Source organism: Pelodiscus sinensis, chromosome 6 (genome assembly GCF_052426305.1).
Source record: "Pelodiscus sinensis isolate ZL-2025 chromosome 6, ASM5242630v1, whole genome shotgun sequence".
In the NCBI taxonomy this organism is placed as follows: domain Eukaryota; kingdom Metazoa; phylum Chordata; order Testudines; family Trionychidae; genus Pelodiscus; species Pelodiscus sinensis.
In genome coordinates, this window is record NC_143057.1 from 113,564,903 (window position 1) to 113,574,024 (window position 9,122).

Below are 9,122 nucleotides of genomic sequence, written 5' to 3' on the forward strand. Positions count from 1 at the left end.
GTGACCATGACTGAACATTTTCAGCTGACCCATCATCACCTCTAACCCAACCTTAAAATAAAATTCAGAGTATTAGCAACATGCAAGATTGTGGCTTCACTGTCCATGTGACCATATAAACCGTGAGCACATCAGTATGTATATGTACAAGCACTGAGCCAGGAACAACCTTGGCTGGCCCCATAATTGCCACACCGGTCATAATAACATTCATTCAGAAAGCCACTCATATTTAAGTTCCGATCTGAACAGCTTGAACTTCTGTGTTTCCAGAATGGCTTGGCAAAGGAAAATCAGCAGAATAGCAAACACTCTCAGCCAAGAGGGATTGGTAACTCCTGGATGCTACAGTGTGTGCACAGATGAGACATGGCACAGAGCAGCATTCTGAAAGCAATTTGTATCACCTTTCATTGTGATAGACAAGACAATTAATGCCAAACTATATTTTTACCAAGCAACTACAGCAACTCTGAGCACCCCATTCAAGTGACAGCCTTCTCATTAAGTTTAATCTGTCCAGCTAAATTATAAATTCTATTTCCTGTCAAAGGGTAGCCACATTCTGTCAAAAATGGTTTCAAGAATGTGTGTGCATAAACACAAGCACATGAGAGCTTGTAAACAGTTTGAGAATCTAAATCCATATGAAATGGACAGAATAAGCTCAGGACAAATTCTAAAAAATGTTTAAGACTGTGTAGCAGGGTGTGATGGTCAAACTGAAAGTACTTTGGATGTATCCAATTTACGTAAGATCAGAATCTGGCCCATACCATCTAATATTAAATAAACTTTAAAAAGCAACAAATAGTCTGGTAGCACTTTATAGACTAACAGGACATGTAGATGGTGGTATGAGCTTTCGTGGGCTGTGCCCACGAAAGCTCATGATACCATCTACGTGTCCTGTTAGTCTATAAAGTGCTACCAGACTATTTGTTGCTTTTTTAAGTTTATCCTGTACAGACTAACTCAGCTACCCCCTGGAGCATCTAATACTAGTTATACACTAGGGCTATGCCTAAACTTCCCCCTCTTGTGCAAGAATATATGCAAATGAGGCGAAGCAGTGAATATCGCCGCACCTCATTTGCATACTTAATGAGCCGCCATTTTGCGCAAGGGGCTTTTGTGTCTATACAGCTCCTTTTTGCACAAAACCCCTCTTGTTCGAGAGCCATTCTGCCGCTTTTTTAGGCACAATGGCTCTTGCACAAAAGCCCCTTGTGCAAAAATAGCAGTTCATTAAGTATGCAAATGAGGCATGGAGATATTCACCACTTTGCCTCATTTGCATATTTTCTTGAACAAGAGGGGGAAGTCTAGACATAGCCTAGGTATATCTGTTAGCTATCTCTGTCAAGTGTCCGAGAAAAAAAACACAGACGAATGTGGATTATTAAAGCAGCTTTGTGTCTCCAGCAAAAATGAACTCTGGTGTTAAGTGATAAAGCCATCTCAGTGGTAATTATTTTATTCTGGGGAATGGGAGAATAAACTAAAATTAACATCAGCTAAGTTATTGCACTGTGGGTCTCTATGCCTGAATACTAATTTAAGAATGCAGACATGGGGGAATAGTCCTAACTCAATTCACAAGCCTGTTATGTAGTCCCCCTGAAACTAAAGGGATTTATGTAACCAAACACATGGATATTTTTTTGTTAAGGAGCTAGATTGTAAAGTATGATTTCTCATACTCATGTGCTTTTAGCTTAGTGGTATTTTATATGATAATTTTTCTCATTAAATACATTTTGCAGGAAGATAACTTTCGTTATTACATATATATATTTTTTTTAAATAAATCTTCCCTCCTGCAAACTGTACTTAATGATAAAAGTTACCATTAAAAACAATCATCATTTCCGTTAAAAATGAGATCTTATCCATAAAACCCACTAAAGAACTGTTACTACTAAAGGGCAGTTTCATGGCTCCCAGTTATAGGTTTGACTTGTTTTTTGTTCCTAAGGGAAAGGCAGTACTATTTTTGTGAATCTTATGGGAAAAAATGGATATGTTTAAATTGCTTAGAGTGTGTTTCCTTTCAAAACAATAGTAGTATCTTATTATCAGAGCCTATAAATAAGTGATGGGAACATTAATTGAGGAAGTTCAGGCAGTAGGTAAAATCCTGGCCTCCTCGAAGGCAAAAAATCCCATTGATTTCAATGGGAACATGCTTTCCCCTTTTGCCTACCTAGGTCCTTAGACCCCACAATCACAACATCAGAACATCTTGCAAATATAAGGGTGACAAGAGTGTTATCACTCTCTTCCTCCTTGTTGTTGAAGGTTTTTTTAATACTGCTCCCCACTTTTGCTTGAACACTAAAACATCTAGTGCTTATCCTGACTAATTTCCCAAACACATTGTCAGTGATATTTGTAGCAAAGTTCTCTAGTTTCATATAAATTGACATAGTTTGATCTGAAATTTTCACCCATTGTCAGGAGGAAATCTCTATTAAGGACAGCATTTAAGCACGTGCTTAATTTTAAGCATCTGCATATATCCTTTGAGATTTCAGTACATGACAAAAGTTAAGACCATGTTTACATGTTTTCCTGAGCTGGCACTCAGATTCTAATCTCATATACAAAGAAAAGTACTCTGGAAATTGTGTTTGTCATCATCAGCGAAGGAAAACATGAAGGACTAGAAATAAATGGCAGATGAATACTACCTTACTGTTCTAGAGGATTTAGTTGTAGCTAGATGTTGACATCTCTGTTTTGGAGGCCTGATTGTGAAACATTGTACCTCACAGAAATACTTTGGTAACCCCATACATACCACAGTGATATAATAATGATACGTTTTGTAAAAAGGATACTTTGGAAGGTATCATTATAAAACTCTTGATCTTTAGAACAATAATATTCTGTTGGGTTGTATGTGCTATCACTGTATGTAAAGTTATGACATTTTGCAATGTGAGTGTTATTGGAATGGGTAATTTGTAGTGAGGCTCTTTGGGAGTATTAATCTGGCATATTTCAGAGTAATAAATTCACATAAAAAACCCCTAATATCTCTCAAGCGATTCAAATGAGTGGTTCACAAACATTCATTTATTTTCACAACACTCCTGAGAGATGGGGTGTGGGAAGGCATTAACTTACTTCATATATGAGGTGCTGAGGCAATGAAAGATCAGGGTCAAAAGTATCCCCTAACTTTGGGCACCTCATTGGACACATTAGGACCTGAATTTTTAGAGCACTTTTATAGCACTTTATATATCCAAAAGACAGCTTCCACTGAGTCCAGTTGTAGCAGTGAGTACTTAGCACTGCCACACATCAGATGCCAGGGTCTCAAGCTGGGCACCCAGAAAATAAAGAACACACTGATAGTGAGCATCTTTAAAAAATGTGGCTTAAGTGATTTGCCCAGCACCACGCAAGAACTCCATAGCAGAGGCAGCAATAGAATCCAGTTCTCCAGGTCAGCATTCAAACAGCCAGGAGGCTATCCTTTCTCTTCGTGCAGTCCCCTGCCTTATCGCTGCTCACATTTCAACCTCTGCAGTAAACGAAACAAGGGTCCTACATATTAGGGGATTCTCAAACTTTTTATGAGACTCCCTCAAAACATGCTATAAAACAGGGGTGGGCAATCAGTAGCCCAAACATAGTTCGCCAGGGTTTGCCACTGGTAGGCCACCAGACGCTTTGTTTGCCAGTATGTCCACAGGTAAAAAGCATCCGGTGGCCCGCCAGTGGCAAACCCTGGGTGTCTGACCCACAAGCCATTTTTTGCCCACCCCGATATAAAAACTGTTTTTCCACATATGAAAGTCAGGGTCGGGGTTAGCAAGAAGCACAGTTGCCCAGAGCCAAATGCCACAGGGGGCTCCATCAAGTGAAGCTACTCAGGTTTTGACTTCAGCAAGGCTTCAGTTTTCTGTCCTGGTCCCAGAGAATCTATTGCTGGTCCTGTTGGCGGGACCCCCTGAAACCTGCTTGTGCTCCCCCCCTCCTCTCCGGGGACTCTGACCCTTGGTTGAGAACTCCTGCTCTAGACAATGGCTTCTTTCACTGCACAACCCTGAGACATGCCCCTCCTCCCTCCGGAGCAGCTCCATCCTGTGTTTTCAATGAGGCAACGTATAATATAAGACATTATGATAATGCACAAGGGGTTGAATTAAAGTTACACGGAAGGTGCTAACTTTTGAATGTGTGATAGTGCACCCTTAATAATGTTCTTTTGAACATAGTTTGTGTGTATGTGAGTGTAAGTATAGGATGAGATACACATAGGCTGAAGTGAAAACTCAAGGCCTTGACTCTTGATGCAGCTGGGGCAAGTGGGTAAGAATCTGAACCCAGATCCAAATTTTACATTAGGGTGTTGGCTATAACAAGATAAAGCCAAACCTTGGGATTCATGCATTCCTGGATTTTTGGAGTCCAAGGGTTGAAATGGAGATCTAGATCCAGATTAAACTATACGGTTCTAATCAATGCCTAACCTAAATATGCTTGGCAATATTTTTCTGCCAAAATACTTTCCCCAGTGACAAACAAAGATTCCATGACACCAAAACATTTAGCAAATTTGTGTCATTTTCACCAAATAGTTTTGCTCAAAACAATCCTTTGAAAAAAACCCTTCAAAATGTTTGATTTTTAAAATGATTTAAGAAAATGAAAAGAAATGTTAACATGAATCAAAAGTTTTAAAATGATCAACACTGAAATGAAATACTTTGTTTAAAATAAATCTTGTTTGACCTGAAATAGTTTACTTGGCAAAAAAACAAAACAACTTTGTCATCAGCTTTTCCCACAATTATTTTCTTTTGTATTTTTCAGAATTGCCAGTGAACCAAACAATTCATTATTTGCACAATTCTAATTGCAATACCTACACTTTCTAAGTAAAGTGGGGATGGAATAATAGTGCAGAAGCCAAAACAGTCTTGGTTCTGTGCATCAGTGCCAGGTGTTTTCTGCTGCTTCAATGTGCATTTGTGTATCGTGTTTGCACATAAAGAAATTCCGAGTGAATATACTATCAAATATAGAAATATATAGATGATGTATAGTCAACAAGTATTCTAGGTCTGTTTTTTCTTCCTGTTTGTTAATCTGTGAAATCCATTATCTAGCATCAAGGAGTTCAGATATTTCAAACATGAAAGGTTGAACAGGTTATTATTTCATTGCATCTCCACTGTATTACACTGGAGCATTCATTCTGACTTTACTACATCCTCTCTGCAGAAAATATTAGCTCATGGACTTTTATTACCAAATGGCACATAATCTGAATTGTATCTAGCCATTAAATCAAATCATGTGGAAACTATTCACTGTATTTAAAATGGCTCTCAGTAACACTATAAAAAGCCAGAAATCTTCAGTTCTCATTGTGACATCTTACTCTTAGATCTATGGGAATTTTGCTTGGAAAAAGATGACATATCTATGTGGGTTACATCTAAATTGTGCTCTAACTCTTAGAGAAATTACCATGGAATGGAACATTCCACCACTCCCCTCACTCTGCAGAGAATGCTTTAATTGACCCCTTTCTGCAAAAATATATTTTATATTGTTTAAATTTGGGCCCAAATTTAGCAATGATGAGCAGTTGTTATAAATTACAGCCTTTTCACATCCTTGGACTTACATATGAATTTGGCCCATTACAATTAAAAACTTTTTATAAATCAATCAATTTAAAGTTATAAAACTTGATTCTCCTTTGGCGTGCAATGCTATTTAGAAGTCATATTGGCAGTTTGCATTTCTCTAAAGTCCAATAAAATTATTTTTGCTCTTAACGAAGTTAATGTTTCTAGCATAGATTGGGATTGGACCAAATCTTACTCTCCTTACTTATATGCATAGTGTCTTGACAAAGAGTAGTCACATCCAATCAAACTGCTGCAGTCAAAACTTCTTTCATGAAACTTTATTCCAACTAGAATCCAATACTCTGTATGCCCTTGAGTAATCTCAGGTGTGTGATAGTAATATGTATACAGACAGTGTAGTTAAAGGGAAATTGCAATTTAATCTGTAAGATTATCATAAACCTTTTAATGGCCAAAAAAAGTGGACATCTAGACCAAATATAGCTTGCTGACTGTAACAAAAAGGGAATAACTATCTATGATCTGTTTCCAATATTACATTTGAATATTGTTAGCTTTGAGTGTGAAGCTCATAAGCAGGAAGCTTCCATTAGCTTCATAGTTACGATTCATGAATATTTCTATACCCTTCTAGCAATGAATAAATGACACATCTAACAGGACTATTTAAAACTGGAAAACAAGAAAGATGTTAATAAAATATGCTGTATCGCGCCAGCAATTGCTAAGAAAACAATAATAGTTCAATCCTGAGGATGGAGCACACAAAACAGTTGTGAGCTTTGCTCACAGCATTCAGCAAAATCTATTTTCCAACCGAGGCAGGGAAGAAAGTCACAATGGGGAAAAAATTGGCTATGCCCCTTAAAATCGACCATCTCACAAGCTAGAAGAAGATGCACAAATCCGCAGTACTTAGGATTTTTCAAGTCTTTGCTGTACATTTTCCACAATGGGTAAACAGAAGATCCAGGTTCTCTCTTCCTAGATCAGCCTATCAACGGCTTCCCTCCCCTCTCTGAAGGGGGAATGCAATGTAAACCAAAGAAATAAGCATTGATAAAGCAGCCTAATAAAGATGTAAAACACATACTTACACTTCTGGTGTACAATACTCCCAGGTCTCGCTAGCTGGAAATAACTAGCCCATTTCTTTATGGCACTGTTGCTCTCATTTGATCTACAGAAACATAAAAACATGTAACAAGAACATAACTGACTGAGATGCTGGCAGTAATTAAGGATGAATTAAGCAGCTCGAAGGCCTTCATAATCTAAGAATCTTAATGATGACTGGTAGACAAATACCTTGCAGGTTTCAGGAGGAAAATGATGCTCCAAATGCTGCTCCTTGTCTTGTGTAACAGCTAAGGAAGCTCTGTGCCACTGACATGCTGCCAGGCAGCATTTCATATAGGCATTCGTGGGGTCCTAGTGCCTACCCAAGATATTTCTATTCCATGTAATATTCAAATAGGTTCATGTTTCACAGCCCTGGTGCTAGTATTGTACATGAGAATCTTCCATACATCAGCCTGCTCCAAACTGTTCTGCTACGCAAGCTGTGAGGGAGTGGGAGAGATACAGGAGAGTAAGGGTATGTCTACAATACAGAGTTTTGTTGGAAAAACAGCTGTCCACATTGTCGGAAAAACGTCCACACTACAATTGCGTTCTTCCGAAAGTAAATCAAGAGAACAGAGGGGTTTTTTCCGGCATTGGTAATCCTCTTTCTACAAAGAAGAAGCCTTTTTCCAAAAGAGCACCTTTTTCAGAAAAAGCGAGTAGATAGGGAAAGGGGAGTTCTTTCAGAAGAAGAGGAAAGAGGAAAAAGCACAGGTGCCCTGGTGGCCGTACCATCCATAGTAATCACAGCTTAAATGCAAGACAGTGTCCATTCAGTGTGGATGCTATCTTTCAAAAAAAGCAGATCACTTTTTCAGTGCGCTTTTGTGTGTGGACGCTATCTTTCGGAAGAAGTTTTTTGGGAGGATCTTTTATGTAAAAAGGATTCTTCTGAAAGAAGCTTGCAGTCTAGACATAACTTAAAAGGGAATGTGTCCAGAACTACTCCATGCGTTTGTGATCGCACTAGAGAACTGGTGGATTTGGGGCTCTTGTTAAACAGGAGGACAAAAGAACCTGTTAAGTGCTCCAAGCTCATATATAATATGAAAGGTGCCCTGACTCCTTATGGATCACCACTCATCACCTGGGATCCCTCACTCCATAGGAAATAGCTGAAGGTACGTCTACACTACAGTGATATTTCAAAATATCTAATTTCAAAATAGTTAATTCGAAATAAGATATTTTGAAATAAGGCGTCTACACACAAAATGCATTTCAAAATAGCATTTTGCTATTTTGAAATAGTGCATCCACGCTGATTGGATGCTGAATCGCATTTAAGGGCAGCTGAAACCACTTCTGGCAGGGCATCAGGTCAGGAGTTACTTTGTGTAGCTGCTGCCTGAGGCTATCTGAGGCCTGTCACTTAAAGGGACCTCCCTGGGCAGCTGGTTCTCAGGTTTCCATGTTTGCTTGCCTACCTCGCTGAAGGACAGCAAAGCATTTTTTTCTCTGTGTGCTCTCATTGCCCTCACTCGGGACACCACAGCACTCTTCACCATGGAGCTGGAGCTGACCCTGGGCACTCTGGTATTTCTTTTGGATGTGCTGCTCCAAGCCTGGCAGCAGTTTCTGCAAGCCTGGAAGTAGTTTCTGCAGGCTGCCTCGCAGCACCAGCTGCAGCCCAACCCCCAGGCCATCATCCGGACCCCCCTGGGGTATGTGGAGGAGCAGCTGCAGCTCCTGGATGCCAGCGTGCCCCGCCGCATCCAGCATCTGGACACCAGCAGCGACTGGTGGGATCATGTTGTCCTGGAGTGCTGGGGAGACCAACAATGGACCTAGAACTTTAGGATGAAGAAGGGCACTTTCATGGAGCTCTGTGAGTGGCTTGCCCCTGCTCTGCAGTGATGGGACATGAACATGAGATCCGCCATTCCCCTCCACAAGCATGTGGCCATCGCCCTCCAGAAGCTCTCCACACCAGATAGCTACCGATCCATGGTGAACCAGTTTGGCATGGGGAGATCCACTCTCAGTACAGTGCTCATGCAGGTACACCACTCACCGGCAACTGTGCTGAGGCGGGGGTGGAGGGGCGGGTGTAAGAAGGGGATGGGCTACATCTTAAGGAAAAGGAGGGGAGGTGGTGAAAGTCCCCTCCCTGGGAGGGTTTGTTCTGTCCCGCCCACACTAAGGATTGCCCGGGGTGGCCAGGATTACAGAAGGGGTTGCTCCTAGAGGATTGAGAGAGTGGGGAGGAAGAAGCGGGAGGGGGAGCAGGAGTGGGAGAAGGAGCCAAAATACTTTCCCCAGTGACAAACAAAGGTAGCTGGGGAGGCAGCAGGGGCTGGAGCAGCAGGAGACACCAATCTGTGCACCGGGATCTGCAGGTGGTTGCACATGGCATGGCTCTGGGCAAGCAGCTCCCGT

General features: G+C 40.7%; 1 protein-coding gene across 1 annotated transcript in view; it reads right to left on the bottom strand.

Moving 5' to 3' along the window:
- RAB27B (RAB27B, member RAS oncogene family) overlaps nt 1-7,074 on the bottom strand; it is a 179,216-nt gene extending 172,142 nt beyond the window's left edge. Inside the window, exons 1-2 of the mRNA XM_075932644.2 lie at nt 6,927-7,074; nt 6,716-6,798 (exon numbers count right to left, since the gene is read on the bottom strand). The gene's annotated coding sequence lies outside the window, so the exon portion shown is untranslated. The remainder of the gene's footprint in view (nt 1-6,715; nt 6,799-6,926) is intronic.
- Nucleotides 7,075-9,122: the final 2,048 nt, after the last annotated feature.